Genomic DNA, 17014 nt, shown 5'->3' with positions numbered 1-17014 from the left:
GGTGTCAATCAGAGCCTCTATTACCCCCACGGCCTCTTACTCAGAGGTCCCTCACCAGCAACAAGACAATAATTACCCTACAATAACAGCAGTGATGCTACAGAGCTTATTGTTAGGTATCAAATGCAAAATACTCTGGTCAAGGCTTTTACCTTACTGTCAATCCTGTTACTGTCATTCATTTGTTAAAAATGCAACAGTATCACAAATGTGAGTGTCCTCCAGCCCACTTGATGTAATATCTAGAACAGTTTTTACTGAAAGTAATGGATTCTGTTGGGCCCCATTTGATCTCTGTTTAACACCTCCCTATCTACTGGTTGTGTCCCTGGTTATTTTAAAACGACTTGCGTGAACCCACTTTTAAAGAAACCTGGTTTAGATCCCTCCCTCCCACAAAATTTTAGACCAATTTTAAAACTGCCTTTTATTGCAAAGATTCTAGAAAGAGTTGTGTCCAAACAACTGCTCACTGTACTGGAAAATAACAAATTATTTGAAGAGTTTCAATCTGGTTTCAGGAAGTACCATAACACAGAGACTGCCCTGCTTAGAGACACCAATGACCTTTTAATGTCTGCTGATGAATGTACACTCACCTAAAGGATTATTAGGAACACCTGTTCAATTTCTCATAAATTATCTAATCAACCAATCACATGGCAGTTGCTTCAATGCATTTAGGGGTGTGGTCCTGGTCAAGACAATCTCCTGAACTCCAAACTGTATGTCAGAATGGGAAAGAAAGATGATTTAAGTAATTTTGAGCGTGGCATGGTTGTTGGTGCCAGACGGGCCGGTCTGAGTATTTCGCAATCTGCTCAGTTACTGGGATTTTCACGCACAACCATTTCTAGGGTTTACAAAGAATGGTGTGAAAAGGGAAAAATATCCAATATGCGGCAGTCCTGTGGGTGAAAATGCCTTGTTGATGCTAGAGGTCAGAGGAGAATGGGCCGACTGATTCAAGCTGATAGAAGAGCAACTTTGACTGAAATAACCACTCGTTACAACCGAGGTATGCAGCAAAGCATTTGTGAAGCCACAACACGCACAACCTTGAGGCGGATGGGCTACAACAGCAGATGACCCCACTGGGTACCACTCATCTCCACTACAAGTAGGAAAAAGAGGCTACAATTTGCAAGAGCTCACCAAAATTGGACAGTTGAAGACTGGAGAAATGTTGCCTGGTCTGATGAGTCTCGATTTCTGTTGAGACATTCAGATGGTAGAGTCAGAATTTGGCGTAAACAGAATGAGAACATGGATCCATCATGCCTTGTTACCACTGTGCAGGCTGCTGGTGTTGGTGTAATGGTGTTGGGGATGTTTTCTTGGCACACTTTAGGCCCCTTAGTGCCAATTGGGCATCGTTTAAATGCCACGGCCTACCTGAGCATTGTTTGACCATGTCCATTCCTTTATGGCCACCATGTACCCATCCTCTGATGGCTACTTCCAGCAGGATAATGCACCATGTCACAAAGCTCGAGTCATTTCAAATTGGTTTCTTGAACATGACAATGAGTTCACTGTACTAAAATGGCCCCCACAGTCACCAGATCTCAACCCAATAGAGCATCTTTGGGATGTGGTGGAACGGGAGCTTCGTGCCCTGGATGTGCATCCCACAAATCTCCATCAACTGCAAGATGCTATCCTATCAATATGGGCCAACATTTCTAAAGAATGCTTTCAGCACCTTGTTGAATCAATGCCATGTAGAATTAAGGCAGTTATGAAGGTGAAAGGGGGTCAAACACAGTATTAGTATGGTGGTCCTAATAATCCTTTAGGTGAGTGTATGTCTATATTGTTTTGTTCATAGTGTGTATATTAGTGTTGTCTACACTGTAGTACACTGATTTTATTATTATATTATTGTGTTATGGTATTTTTGTATGAGTAAGCACATCTTGAGCAATGAACAATCCTGATTCAAATTCCTCGTATGTGTACACATACCTGGCAATAAAGCTTATTCTGATTTTCAAGTTTAGTTTTTAGGTGTGTGTAAAATCTGAAATGGTGACTAATTTCTGCCACAGGATTTTGCAATGTTTGGCAGAATGGACAAGTGGGGAAATACTGTTCCCCACTTGAAAAAGTGTTTCTTCTCTACATCGGTATCAACGCGATTGTGGTTGTGAGACATACTGGGCTATCCCAAACTCAATCCACAACCTTCCGTTGGGTTTTGGACTCTGCTCCTATGGATAGCTATCTGAGCAGCCCATCACCGCCCTCAACAATAACAAGCACTTGCTGGTGTCAGCCTGCATGGAACAGACTGTATTTTCTGCTGTGCAGGCCATTAGCCTCAGTAAAATAAAAAATACTCAGACAACTTTGGTTTTCCTTTTGCCACTGCAGATGTCAGATTGCTCAAAAGTCAGTCTTCTGATTCAGCCAAATAGTGTGAAGGTATCTGCACATATTTGGCTCCCAATAACAAACCAGGAGACCAGTGGGAAGGTAGAGAAAAAGATACAGTTTGACTTTTAAGTCTGCATCTCCAATCAGTATGCACAGACCCTGGGATGTACAGGTCAGTACTTCAACACATACAGAACAGCACATAGTACATTGCAGGGTTTCTGGACTGCATAACACTGTACAGGTGTTGCTGTTATTCTCACTCAGGATTGCGTGGGAACTGTTACCATGGTGCATGAACGTCTTTGCTATTTGGTCATAGCTGTTAAATACCAAGGGATGGTAATATCAGTCTGATCTTGGCCGGTCAGTCCACCACTTTGGTCCAGACTGAAATCTCTTAAAACCTCTTGGATGGATTGTAATTAAATTTTATACAGACATTAAAGATACCCAAACTTTTACTGTAGTGCCACCATGAGGTTGAGTTTTTATTAAAATAAAATGTCTTGATAACTTTTTTGGATGAATTGTCATATAATGTGGTAAACCATAAGTATGTTTCCCTCAGGATGAACTGTAATAACTGGTTATTCCTTGAAGGGAAAGAAAGATGTTTTCTTGCAGAGAGTTAGAAGAGAAGCATTCATTTTTGTATGGTAAATATTGAGCTACTGCTGGCAGCCAGTTAGCTTAGCTTAATTTCCTGAAGTCTCTGTTGGCTGTCAACAACCCACTTCACATAAATATTTACCCAAAAGTACCGTTGTGACTCAAAGAACCCCAAGTGTGGCTGTAGCCTTTTTTAGACTTGTTTTGACTCAACATGACTTTTGTTGAGAACTTCCTCACCTTGCTACAGACTGCTGGGACAGAGTGGCGATGAATAACACCAGCTATGGTAAAGACCTGGCCTGTTGCAGAGCTACAGCCAGGAGGGCTTGGCGGAGATGGCTCCTTGGCCTGTTGACCAGCATCTGAATACATCTTGTGGCAGGCTCTTCTCAAAGTATGGAGGGGACATGCACTACTTTGACCAGTCAACCACAGATAGACAGGTGATCACACAATGTGTGAACAGAGTGAAGGATGTAAACAAACTCTTAATCAAGGGCAGGTACTCAAATTGTATAGACCAAAGAAAGATATTCACGCTTGATGATCTGAATGTTGCTCATAGAAACTTTATCTGTTGGGTTGTTAGTGTTGTGTAGTGTTGCTGTGGTTAAGACATATATCACTAAGCCTGTAAGCTTTTCCAAGTGGAGTTTCAAATCCTTTTATGTAGTTACAAAGCTCTTAATGGTCAGGCACCAGCTTATCTTAAAGAGCTCATAGTACCTTACTACCCCACCAGAGCACTGCGCTCCCAGAATGCAGGGTTACTTGTGGTTCCTAGAGTCTCCAAAAGTAGACTAGGAGCCAGAGCGTTCAGCTATCAAGCTCCTCTCCTGTGGAACCAGGTTCCAGTTTGGGATCAGGAGGCAGACACCATCTCCACATTTAAGAGTAGGCTTAAGACTTTCCTCTTTGATAAAGCTTATAGTTAGGGCTGGCTCAGGTAGTCCTGAACCATCCCTTAGTTATGCTGCTATAGGCCTAGACTGCCGGGGGATTTCCCATGATGCACTGAGCTCCTCTCTCCTCTACTTTCTCTCCCTCTGTATGCAACCTCATCCCATTATTGCATGTTACTAACACAACTTCTCCCCTTTCTGGTAGTCTTGTGCTTTCTCGTCTCTCTCCTCTCTCCTCCTATCACTTCCTGCAGGTTTTCTGGCTCTGGAGCTGTGGAGTCTGGATCTGTGGCTGCGGGTCACCTGCTGCCCCTGTGTTCCTGCTCGACACCCTCTACTGCAACGACTATTGTTGCTAGTCTTATTGTTATTATTGTTATTATAATCATTAACATTACGATGGTTACCATTAACACTATTATAAATATCTGTACCATTTTTCATTTAGTTTATAGCAACATTACCTTCACTGTCTGTACCTCTATGTGTATATTGTGTAGGCTGCCTCCCTCCCCTCTCTCTCTCCTTACCTCTCTCTCTCTCCCTCTCTCTCTCTCTCTCACCCCAACCGGTCGAGGCAGATGGCCGCCCAACCTGAGCCATGGTTCTGCTCGAGGTTTCTGCTTCTTAAAAGGAAGTTTTTCCTTGCCTCTGTCGCCTAGTGCTTGCTCTTGGTGGGAACTGTTGGGCTTCTGTAAATATCGTCACAGAGTATGGTCTAGACCTGCTCTTTTATGAAAAGCGCTGTGAGATAACTGTTGTTGTGATTTGGCGCTATATAAATAAAATTGAATTGAATTGAATAGTTCTGGGCCATCTGACATGGTGCTTTAGCCCATGGAAAAGTGTCTCTTACAAATCACTGGCAGAATAGGAAACAATAACAGGGCAATAACACAGGGTGGGGTGGTGGCTCACTGGCTGGAAACTGAGCCATTATGTTTTTATAAATTTGTCCTAGACATTTCAAAGCTGTAGCTTGCTGACAATATAATACTCCCCACACTGTTGCCCTGCCTTGCTATTCAGAATCATATCCTTTTAATCTGCATCTGAGTTTAGCAGCTATCATTATCTGTCATTCGGTGGAATCTGCCTTGTATGTCCCCAAGAAATAATCAGTCATAGAATTGCTATAGCAAAAAATAAGTATGTAACTTTAAAATATGATTAGTATGTCTTCTTTCCTCAATATAACAATAAATTAAAGCCAATTGAAAATTATTTTAAACAATTAAAATGACTTTTTTGCTGATGAGGGTAAGGTTTTTGGCCTGTCCCTCACAATGAATGTTCTATTCCAGCAAGGCTTTAATTTGTAAAATGTAGGCAAAAGGTAAAAATTTTCACATTTACGTATTGTTTGAAATACAATGTTGTTGAACTGTGTTTTTGGTATAAATGTATTATAAAAAAGATACATCAATTTACCCTCAAAAAAATAATGGTACATTCCAGAAGTGACATAATTTACAGGAAATTGCAACATATACTAACATGTCAATACTGCGACCATCTTTTTACACAAATCTATACAATTTATTTATTTCTCATAATATAAACAAGTGATCACCTTTAGACTACACAACTTGCAGTTTTGTGATCCTGACCTTTTAGCTAGAAATGTGCATATAGCCTAACATGGTTACACGCAACTGTCAAGCCTGTTACTTCTCCAGAGTAACAGGTTTTGACATGTGAGTCACAAGCATGACTTAGATCAGTGTTAACACCAGTCTTATTTTTCTAATGTCTGTATCATTCAGTAATGGCAGTGGCCACATTTTCGTTAGTACTGATTGATTCCCATGAATCCTTAGGTAGCATATTTAACATTGTCAGGGATTTTCGTGGCTCAGAACTGGTGGGTAAGGTTCCTCCGGTGTGGCGTGGGGTAGCAGGTAAGTGTGAGGCAAGGCAGGTTACAGGGCTGACAGAGAAGTCTGTGGTGGGGAAATCTCCAGCCAGGCGTTCTCTGTGACAGGGTGACACGAAAGCAGAGCAGGCTCTCCAAAGACCAAACTAGACTTAATAATCCAGCAGGGAACTGAAGAGATGGCAGGGTATAAAAGCCAGTCCTGATGATGACAAGAGACAGGTGTGTGAGCAGCAGATTGCCTGCAGCTGAGGAGAACCGCCCAGTGGTGCAGCCCACAACTCCGCCCTGAGGAAGAGGGAGGAAAGGACAATCGAGAGGGAGAGAGAGTGACAGACCACACACAGACATACAAAACCAAAACCCACCAAGCACCTCTCACATGCTCAAAAAGGGACAAAATAAACAAAACACACAACACACCAACTGTCACCTCCCTGCTTGTGGTAGTGTGACAATAATGCAGTGACGCTACAGAGCTTATTGTTAGGTATCAAATGCAAAATACTCTGGTCAAGGCTTTTACCTTACTGTCAATCCTGTTACTGTCATTCATTTGTTAAAAATGCAACTTTTACCATTATAATCAAAACTATAGTATTTATATAACTATAGTATATTTTGGAGTGGACCACTCTTTCAAGATTTCTCTTCTAAAACCTTTTTGTTTTTTCTTAAAAGACATGTATGTGGTCATGTGCTCTTGGTCATCCCAGTAAAAATAAAATATTGAAGAAATAATCCAAAATCTGTAAATAATCTCAGTGAAAAGAGGGAGTTATGTACTGCTCATTTGTGTGCATTCTATTTCAAATTTCCAATTAGAAATATTATAATAATGCTTATGTTGGTAGCACCCGCTACCCTGGATAAGCGGATTAAGATTGATGGATATTGGTAGCAGGTTTGACGAAAGTATCAAAACATTTAAGAGGAACACCATATGAAATTACACAAACTGAGATGGCACAACACTTTCATGTCATTAAAACCTGGCTATATAAAAAGTTATTTTAATTTAAAACTTTTCAAAGTTGATAAAGCACCAACATAGCCTGGCTATTAGCTACAAATGTAACGTCTGCACACAAAACGGAATTTAAAGTTAATGTGAGGCACATAAGCTTCTTCTGTGGCAGGGTGTGTGATTTGAGAGACAGGTAATTTCAGGTGTGTTTCAAGCAAATTTCTATTTATTTATTATAGGCACCCATGATTTCAACAATCCTCGAGGAAGTCTTTCTTCCAAAAAGGGTTCTTAACCCTTAATATTGCTGAGAACCTTTGGAGCAAATGGATCTGAGTAGAACTGCTCCTGAAAGAACCCTTTTGAAACCCTTATTTCAAAGAGTGTGCAAGGAGGAGGCAGGTGGTGGAGGTATAACGTTTCAGATGTATCACTGACTCATCGACCAAACAAAGAGAGACAACTGAAGCGCACGTAAAGAGGAGCGCAGACCGAGACAGGCTGCATATGTTTTTTTACCTCTTGGCTATCTGTTTTTCTTCCTCTGCCAGTGGACCTACATCAGGGAGCGAATGTGCTTCAATTCTCAGTAAGTTATACTATTTAATATTAGGCGCAAGCTTAAGAGAGAGGGGCATCGACTATTTCTCACTTTCCAAAAGACAGGTTTTGTAGTTTGAAAGTGAAACTTGTTGCTAGGAGCCCGAGCACATAGGCTGTAGCCTGATACATAGTATGTAAAATTTCATGAGAATCGCAAAGCACCTCGCGGGAGGTAACACTCATATGTGCTAAGAAAAGAGGTGGATGCAGATCTCAGCAGGAGGCTCTGTTCTGACGAATAATGCATCCACCTCTTCAGGTCCTTATCAGACTTTGCTGTGCACTTTGTTCAGATAGGTGAAGGTCACCACATATCTTTGCTGAATCTCAAGGAATGCTGCTTCAAGTAAGTGTAATAAAATATTGTTGACTCTAAACTATACTTTGAATCATTTATCACCATTGATAAACCCCACAAAGAATATTACAGGAGATATATATATATATATATATATATATATGTGTGTGTGTGTGTCTGAAGGAAGGCAAATAAGGTGGATAATTAAGTAGAATTAAAACGGTGATATAAGAAATAACCTACTAGAAATAGGGTAATGTATTCTTTGAAATAATTTAAAATACAAATATACCACCTGTAGCTGTCGCTGTAAAAGGTACTCATTTACTGTGTCATTGTGTTCAGAAAGTGATTGTGTTTGTGATTATATTATTTCAGTTTTTCATGTTGTTTGCTGGTCAAAAGAAGATTATTTTTGAAAAGGAACAAATAAATACTGGTCAAACATCAGCTGGAGCGTGGCTGTAGCAGAAGAAAAGCTTGGGAGCAGTTATAGTGAAAAATGTGACCACTTATCAGAGTAATATACCAGATTTGCAGGCGTTTCTTCAAAAGACCCTGCATGGCCATGCTACAAGGAATTCATTGACGATTTCGACATGGAAGAACTACATGTGTACCCCAGCATTTGTGGACATCTACTTCTTCAGAGCACAAACGGAATTAAGGCAATATTGTGATGCCCATGGACAATGCAGTTTGCAATAAGTCATCCACCATTGGGAACAGGTCAGATGCATCTTTCATGTTTTGTAATATAGTTCTTCTGATAGCTGGTGTTATAGTGATATTTGTCCTGTAACTGGGAAAGAGAATGTTTCAAATCAAAAAGTATAAAGTTGAATGGGGGAGGGTATCTCGTTTGATACTTAATGTGCATCTTCCTGGTGGTTTTATAAGTTTACTTTCCTTGCTTATTACAATAGTGTGATTTAAGTTTGTCAATGGAGCAGACATCAGAAGTGCTTTTGGCTCTAGAGAATGAGAAGATACAGTTAGAAGAAAAATTAGAAACTGAAATCGAAGACTCAGAAAGACAACAAATTGAAGGTCGCATAGGAGAAATTCTGTCAGATCTTGAAATACACAGCATAGGGCTCCCAGAGCCATCATCTAAAGCAGAACAAGAGTTGAGGCGTTCAGAAAGGGAGAGACGCCCTACAGAAAAAAATGCTTGAGTTTAAAAGGAACCAGATAATAAGAAAGGAGAGGAAGTTTATGTTCATATATGTCAACTTCAAAAGCAGAGGTTCAACTCATCAGATCTAAACTTAAGAAAGAATGCTCTAAGACAGAGTTAGGTGACATGATCAAGGCAGTAGAGCAATGTGAGTCAGATCTTAAACTAGAATATGAGAGTTTGCGTGCAATGACTGTGCCATCTCAAGATATAAGAAGGAAAATGGATAATTGTACTTCAGTTACTACTCAGATAACTGTACTCCTGAAGGAGCGGTATACAGACGTTGATACCAAACAGTTTGATCCAGTGCTGGTGAAAGAATCACTCCTGCAGTTGCTCCAAAGAGAAGATGCCAGGTCTATTTATGGATCAACTGTCCAGAGCTGGACAAAGTAGTTGTCAAGACAGTCAAAGTCATCAAGAAAGTCATGTTTCAGAGAAAAAGACAGATGCAGCCGCACGTTTGGCCGCTAAAGTGCTGAAATAAATAGGGAAAGGGAAATCTCTCTGCAGAGGAAGGAGGTTCAACAAGTGCAGCTAAAAATGTTGGAAGACCAAAGAGACCTTGAAGCCATAGAGGCTGAATAAAATGTGTATGCTGAAGAGGAGTTTAAGTTGAATGCTGAAATAGGAAATAGTGGAGTAAATAGCACTAGTCTTCCAAGTCAGCTCCCAAAGCAGCCACAGACTCAAGTTCCCCAAGCCTCATTGGTCCCTCCTTGCACTCCAAGAGAGAGTGAAGCTGCACTGGTTCATGCATTAAAGGAATCGCTGACAATGACAAGACTTCCAGCCCCAGAGCCATTCATATTTACAGGAGATCCACTTAAATTCACTGAGTGGAGCACCTGCTTCAGGGCATTAATCGAAACGAGCTGCTCAGACCCAGCACATAGGCTCTTCTACTTGAAAAATACATAGATGGAGAAGCACTTTGTGTGTTAGAGGGAACATTTTACAGAAGTGATACAAGTATACACCCAGTCTTGGGACGCTCTGAACAAACGCTATGGCCACCCTTTCCTAGTCCAAAGAGCATTCAGGGGAAAGTTGAGTAGCTGGCCAAAAATTGGATCAAAGGAATCTCTAAAATTATGGGAGTTTAGTGATTTCCTTGTTTCTTGCAAGAATGCAATGCCGCATGTGCAAGGGCTACAGGTTTTGGATGAATGTCAGGAAAATCAAAAATTACTACTAAAGCTTCCTGACTGGGCAACAACCTGCTGGAACAGGTACGTCACTAAAGAACTGGATGAAGGGAAGCTATATCCAGGTTTCACAGAATTTTCAGACTTTGTAGCAGAAGAGGCGCACATCACATGTAACCCAGTATCCCCTCTTTATGCATTAAAGCATACTGATGAAAACACTGGAAGGGAACAAAAGTGTCTCGAGGCTAGTGTCTTGGTTGCATCAACAAAGGCCACAAGTGCATCAAAAAGTGGCAAAGGTTCTAAAACCATCCCTTCAGCTACTCAAAACAAAAGACCAATGGAGTGTATCTGCTGTCAACAGCATCACTTCATATATAAGTGTGGCAAATTTGCAGCAATGGACAACAATATGTGCTTTGGTTGCCTCAGAGTTGGTCATGTTTACAAAAACTGCAGACAGAGGGACTCATGCAATATCTGTAGGCGGGGTCACCCTTCACCACTTCATGAAGAACGTCCTCAAGGAAAGAAGCCTGAAATGCCATGACAAGAGGAAAATGCTGCCACTCTCTCATGCAGTGTGAGACTGGACAACAGTGACCGCACTCCAGTGTGGCTTTCTTGTGCTCCAGAAAACAGTCCAGAAATCCTGGTGACACTCTGCTGGACACACAGAGCAGTAACACATATTGACCAAGATGTTTGTGAAGAAATACAAGCAGAAAGAGAACCTGTTAAATTGAAGTTGTCAACAATGACTGATAGGGGCTCAATAGTGGATTGTCAAAGGGTGGTTGGACTGAGAGTGAGAGGGTATTTGTCACAACAGTACATTGAGTTACCAACCACATACACTCAAGAATATATTCCACTGGAGCAGAGTAGCATTCCAACTTGTGAAACAGCAAAAAGGTGGACCCACCTTCACAGCATAGCTGAAGAGATTCCAGACCTATTGAACTGTCCAGCAGGACTTCTAATAGGCTATGACTGTGTACGGGCCCTAAAACCAAAACAAGTGATATCCGGGGAGGACTGTGATCCATATGCAGTCAAGACTGATCTAGGCTGGAGCATAGTGGGATCCATAACACCTTGGACTAGCTCAAGGGAGGTGACAGGGTCTGCCATCGGGTCTTTGCAACAGAGCTTCCACGCCTGCCTCTGTGATTAAGCATTGGAAACAGATTTTGTGGACACAAACCAGAAAGAAAGGAACATATCCCAGGAGGACATTCAGTTCCTACATCTCTTGAATGAGAAAATCTGACATAATGAGGAAGGACATCTGGAAATTCTTTACCCTTCAGAGAACGTCCTAGGCTTCCGAACAACAAGCAGCTCGCTATAGTTCGACTGAAGCATTAAAAAAGAAAACTGGAGAGGAGTCCGAAGTACAAAGAGGATTATGTGAAATTTATGGACCGTGTCTTTGAGGATGGTGATGCAGAAGAAGCAAAGGCCACACCAAAGGAGTGCAAAACATGGTCATTCCACACCATGGGGTGTATCATTCCCGGAAGCCAGGGAAAATGAGTTGTATTCGACTGCTCAGCCAGATTTGAAGGCACTTCTTTAAATGATCACCTACTCACATGCCCTGATTTAACTAATGCTCTGACTGGGGTGTGGTGAAAATGTTCCACCGCTTCCATGTCAGCCAAGAAGATGGAATTTCTTGAGGTTCCTGTGGTGGGAAAATGGGAACACAGAGACAGAGCCCAAGGAGTATGTGTGTACACATTTTCAGAGCAGCATCATCCCTGGGATGTGCTAATTATGGCATGAAATACCTTGCGACTCAACATAAAGTGGACTACCATTGGCAGCTGGCTTCATTCAAAAAAATTCTACGTCGATGATGAGCTCATCAGTGTTGATTCAATAGAAAGGGCCAAACAGCTGGTCAATGAAGCACAAGAAATCTGTTCAAAGGAAACTACATCTACACAAATTTGTGTCTTTGATGCAATGCCAGAGACTGAACGTGCCAGTGTTGTGAAGGATGTAAATCTGAACTACAATGAGGCTCCACTGCAAAGTGTACTGGGAGTAAAGTGGAACGTGGAGACTGATGCATTTTCATTCAATGTCAGCCTGAGTGAAAAAGCAGCCACACGGCGAGGAATCCTATCTACAGTTGCAAGCGTGTACGACCCACTGGGATTTTTCTCTCCCTACATTTTGAGTGGGAAACAAGTACTTCAAGAAATGTGCAAACAGGGTATTGGATGGGATGAACTTCTTCCCCCTGAGCTGAAGCCAAAGTGGGAAGCATGGCTCCATGACTTGAAGAATCTTCAAAACATTCAAATACCAAGATGCTTCATACCTGAAAACCTTGGCACAAAAATTGAGCTGCATCCAGCAATAATGGCTATGGGCAATGCTCATATATTAGGATCGTTGCTGAGGAAAGGGTGCATTGTGCACTGGTAAAGGCCAAGCAGCACAAGGAGGAGCCTTTGAAGAAAAGCTGAGATTATTCAGTCAAAGGTCTGCTAAACTGCCAAAGACTCACAGGATGTTCCAACTTGATCCCATCCTTGTAGATGGACTGCTCAGGGTTGGAGGGCGGTTGAGAAGGTCTTGCACATCATTTGAGTTGAGACATCCAGTAATCCTTCCTAAGGAAGGCATTGTCACACAACTAATACTTGACTACTGTCACAAGAAAACTCCACCAAGGACGAGGACAGACACTCAGGATATTGGATAATAGGTGCTAGCAAGGTAGTAGCCAAACATATCAAATGTTGTGTCACTTGCAGGAAGGTGCGAGGACCGTTCGAAGAAGTTGACCGAGTAGATCCTTCACCCCCATTCTCTTACACTGGAGTTGACTGTTTCGGCCCTTCTACACAAAAACAAGGTCGAAAGGAATTCAAGAGATATGGTCTATTGTTCACATGCTTAAGCTCCAGAGCCATCCACATAGAAATGGTGGAAGACCTTACTACTGATGCCTTTCTAAATGCTTTAAGAAGTTTCATAGCAATTAGAGGAGCAGTAAGACAGATCCGATGTGACCAGAGTACAAATTTTGTCGGTGCTACAAATGAGCTGGAGAAATGTCTGATGGAACTAGACCAAGAGAAGATCTCTACCTATTTGGCAAGGAAACAATGCGACTTCCTCATGAATGTTCCCGTGCCAAGCCACATGGGAGGCGTTTGGGAGCACCAAATAAGGACAGTCAGGAGTGTCATGAGCTCTGTTCTAGCTCAAGTTAGAGGCCGATTGGATGACACTTCACTGAGAACATTCTTCTATGAGGCCATGTCAATTGTGAACAATCGTACACTCACTACAGATGACCTCACTGACCCCAAGAGTGTTGAACCTTTAACACCTAACACTTACTCACTATGAAGTTCTCTGTGCCACTTCCACCTCCTGGAGAGTTTGTCAGAGAAGATTTGTACGCCAGAAAAAGGTGGCGAAGAGTGCAATACCGGACAATTCTGGAGCAGATGGCGCAAGGAATACTTGGCCAACAGTGGCATGCACCCAGAAGAAATGTGCAAGTGGGGGATGTGGTCATTGTAAAGGACAATATTGCCAGAAATGAATGGAGATTGGCCAGAGTAGTGGACACAAGTGAAGATGATGATGGTCTTGTGCGAAAGGTTAAGGTTCAAATAGGGCAAAGACATTTAGGAAAGAAAGGTGAATGCTTGACGCAACCATCCTTTCTAGAGAATCCTGTTCAAAAATTAGTAGTACTAGTTGAGAATGGTTCCAAAACTACTATTGAAAGAGTACCAAGTCTGAGGTCTTAAATAAATAAACCAAGGTGTTGTTTATTAGTGTTGTCATTAAGTTAAATACAATTAAAGTGTGAATAATATGTGGCTATGTAGCTAAAAAGGGAAGAAAAGAGAGTTCCAGAAGACTGTGTTGCGACACTGGAAGATTGGGAGCAGTTATACCCCCCCGCCACCACCAGCACTGTATTTACATATTCAGTGGGAAACCTGTTCTCCTGCAGTTTATTGTTAGTTAGATATTATTTGTACAGAAAAGCTCCATCCACATAACCTGGAGCACTTTTTTATTTTGAGATGGGTTTGAGTGAGAGTGAGTGAAGGCCCTGTAACCTGCTGCAGTTTTTGAGAAAATGTAAAAGTTATTTAATAGTCAGTGTTTTATTAAGAACATGCAGTTCAATGGACCCCACTCAGAAAAGCTAATGCTAATGGGGATCCTAATAAAAAAAGACTTTTCCATCAAAATTAAGTGACAAAAATGTTTGTCTATGCTGTGAATAATTGTTCTTTGAAAGAAAGAAAATCGGAGTTGGCCGGTCAGACCTTTAAAAAAAATCGGAATCGGAAAAATGCAATCCGTGCATCTATAATTATTGATTTAACATTGGCAATTTAGTTAACCAGAAACATTATCTGTTGTGGTATCCTCCATATCTGATCCATGATTTGTAATAGATACATCTCCAACTGCTGTGTGGGAAAAGAAGAATGTGATTTAGTTAAGTATATTACTTTATTTGAAATGGACAGTGCAAATTAACATTTCCGGAAGGATTACAAGTAGCTATCAGTGTACAGGTTGCACAAAAACTATTCAAAATAAAGGCAGTAGGAAACTTTCACTGACTAGCACTTTCATTATCTCTTCCCCACCAAATACTACATTATTGCTCCTGAGAAATTACAGTTATTGTGAATAGAAAGTGTAAAATAGTGTAAATCCAGGGGTAAGTTCCCCAACAGGTCGCCAGTCCATCGCGGGGCCACACATAGACAAACAACCACTCACACCTAAAATTGTCCTTAGGTTAAACAACCACTCACACTAAAATTGTCCTTAGGTGTGAGTGGTTGTTTAACCTAGCCTGCATATCTTTGGATGGTGGGAGGAAGCTGGAGCACCCGGAGAGAACCCACGCAGACACGGGGAGAACATGCAAACTCCACACAGAAAGGCCAGGGCAACCAGGGTTTGAACCCACGACCTTCTTGCTGTGAGGTAACAGTGCTAACCACTGCACCACCACACCACCTCAATAGTTTATAATTGATATAGTGCTCGCATAGGCTACTTTAATGCTCAATCTCTAATGTCTGTAGATGAACAAAGTGGCAAAGACTATACCTGGTTTGGTACATGTTATAACAACAAATAGTTAGTCCACAAAATTAGTGGTCTGGTGGTTTGCGAGAACAGGGTGGTCTGGGTTGGAGTCAAATTCCTAGCCTGAATAATTGTGCCAGTCCGTTTCTAGTCTGAACAACTAGTTCTTGTGGCACTAACCACGGTTCTGATATACTGCTTTGAGAAACTGGTTCTCCAGCACGTAAAGAACTTTCAGGAGGAACTTTCAGGAGCAATATAAAGCATTGTAATTGGAAACATCACCAACTGGCATGGGAGGTGCTCAGCCCAGGACAGGTTAGCACTGCAGTTGAATTACAACTTTATCTCATTATACGACCCTGTGTTGTAAAATGTAAGTACATCTACCTTGTACCCTGTACCTTGTACCTTGAGTAGGAAGTACAATAGTGGAGTGTAGTGGAGTAGAAGAATAAAGTTGGATAAAATGGAAATTAGTACTTCACTAAAACTAATTTGCAAAAGTACATAGCCTACATTCCACCGCTGGAAAAGACTAACATCCAATATTGAACTGACCCAATTAACATCCATTTCCTGTGCAGCCAAAGTCTGATGTGGATTATTCTTCCATTGTTGTCAAGTACCTAACATAACTAAGGCTTTGTTCAGAATGCAGGCAAATCAGATTTATTTCTCAAATCAGATCTTCAGGTCAGACTGTCTACACTGTTTGTTGAAAGTGATCAGGTCGGATTTGTGTGTCATCACCGGACTGTATTTAAGAAGTGGATATTGCCACCATGACAACACCCATTGGTTTGTGGACTACCATTGTGGAAGCCTCAAGTTTGGGATTTTGGCTCCATCTTGGTTTATTGGAACCAGATGTGACCGCAAATGACCATATTTGGACAAGAAGGTGGCACTAGCTAGCTTGGTTAGCAGGAACTTGAGAAAGAAGTTTGGTTTCTACTTCAGCCTACCTATTATTAGCTGCTGCATCAAGTTGCTCTTATTCTAAATCACACAGTGATTAAAAGACTTGTATTATAAATCCCTGAGTGTGGCTGGCCTTCTGAATGTAGGACATAATAACTTGGTTTTTTGCCCTTCATCAATTAGTATATATTTTTGTGTTTTGCTAGCACATCACAACTGAGAAAACACTGTAATCATTTAATAGATGCTGCAGGATGTCATTGTTTATTGTCAACCCTTCAGCTCTGTTTACCAGTGCTGTACCCCGTAGGTACCGGTATTTTTAGTGTAATACTTACAAGATTGCAAACCAAAATGAGAGCACATAATCAAACTGTGGTATGTGTTATTACTGCATGACATTTCATACACTTTCTCTTATTTTAAATTACTTTTGGGCTGTGTGTCTGTAGGTTCTGTGCTGTCGCCCCTTGGCATTTTCAGGCCAAAATGGAGGCAGTGCTACCAAGCACCATCTAGTGGCGGTTGTCAAAAAAACACCAGACTTTTGCCTCTGTGATTCCATATAGGCTAAAGCAAACAAGTGTTGTCAATTTGCTGTGTAGAACTTTGCCATGAGATTGTCTGGTGTGATGGAGGGCCTGCGCACCGCTTCTTGACACCGCGCAGCATACATGTCAGCGCCAGATCAGTGCCAGATCCGTACAGGCTGCATGATCTGTTCTGCAAATGCACAAGTGGTCCTGGCTGTCTGTGATAGAAGGTTACCGCAAATGTGCCTGTTCAAAATACTCAAACTATCCATCCATCCATCCATCGTCAACCGCTTATCCTGCGTACAGGGTCGCCTATCCCAGCTGACATCGGTCGAAAAGTGGGTACACCCTGGGAAGGTCGCCAGTCCATTGCAGGGATAATACTCAAACCAAATCTTTTAAATCTAGATAAAAAAAAATTTTTATTGCAGAGCATGGCTTTCTTTTGAGAGAAATTAGACATAATTTTTTTCTCTAATTTGC

This window comes from Micropterus salmoides, unplaced genomic scaffold (genome assembly GCF_014851395.1).
Source record: "Micropterus salmoides isolate LMB-PRFRI ecotype aquatic unplaced genomic scaffold, ASM1485139v1 Ms_hic_scaffold_19, whole genome shotgun sequence".
Classification (NCBI taxonomy): Eukaryota; Metazoa; Chordata; class Actinopteri; order Centrarchiformes; family Centrarchidae; genus Micropterus; species Micropterus salmoides.
This window is presented reverse-complemented; position numbering follows the sequence as displayed.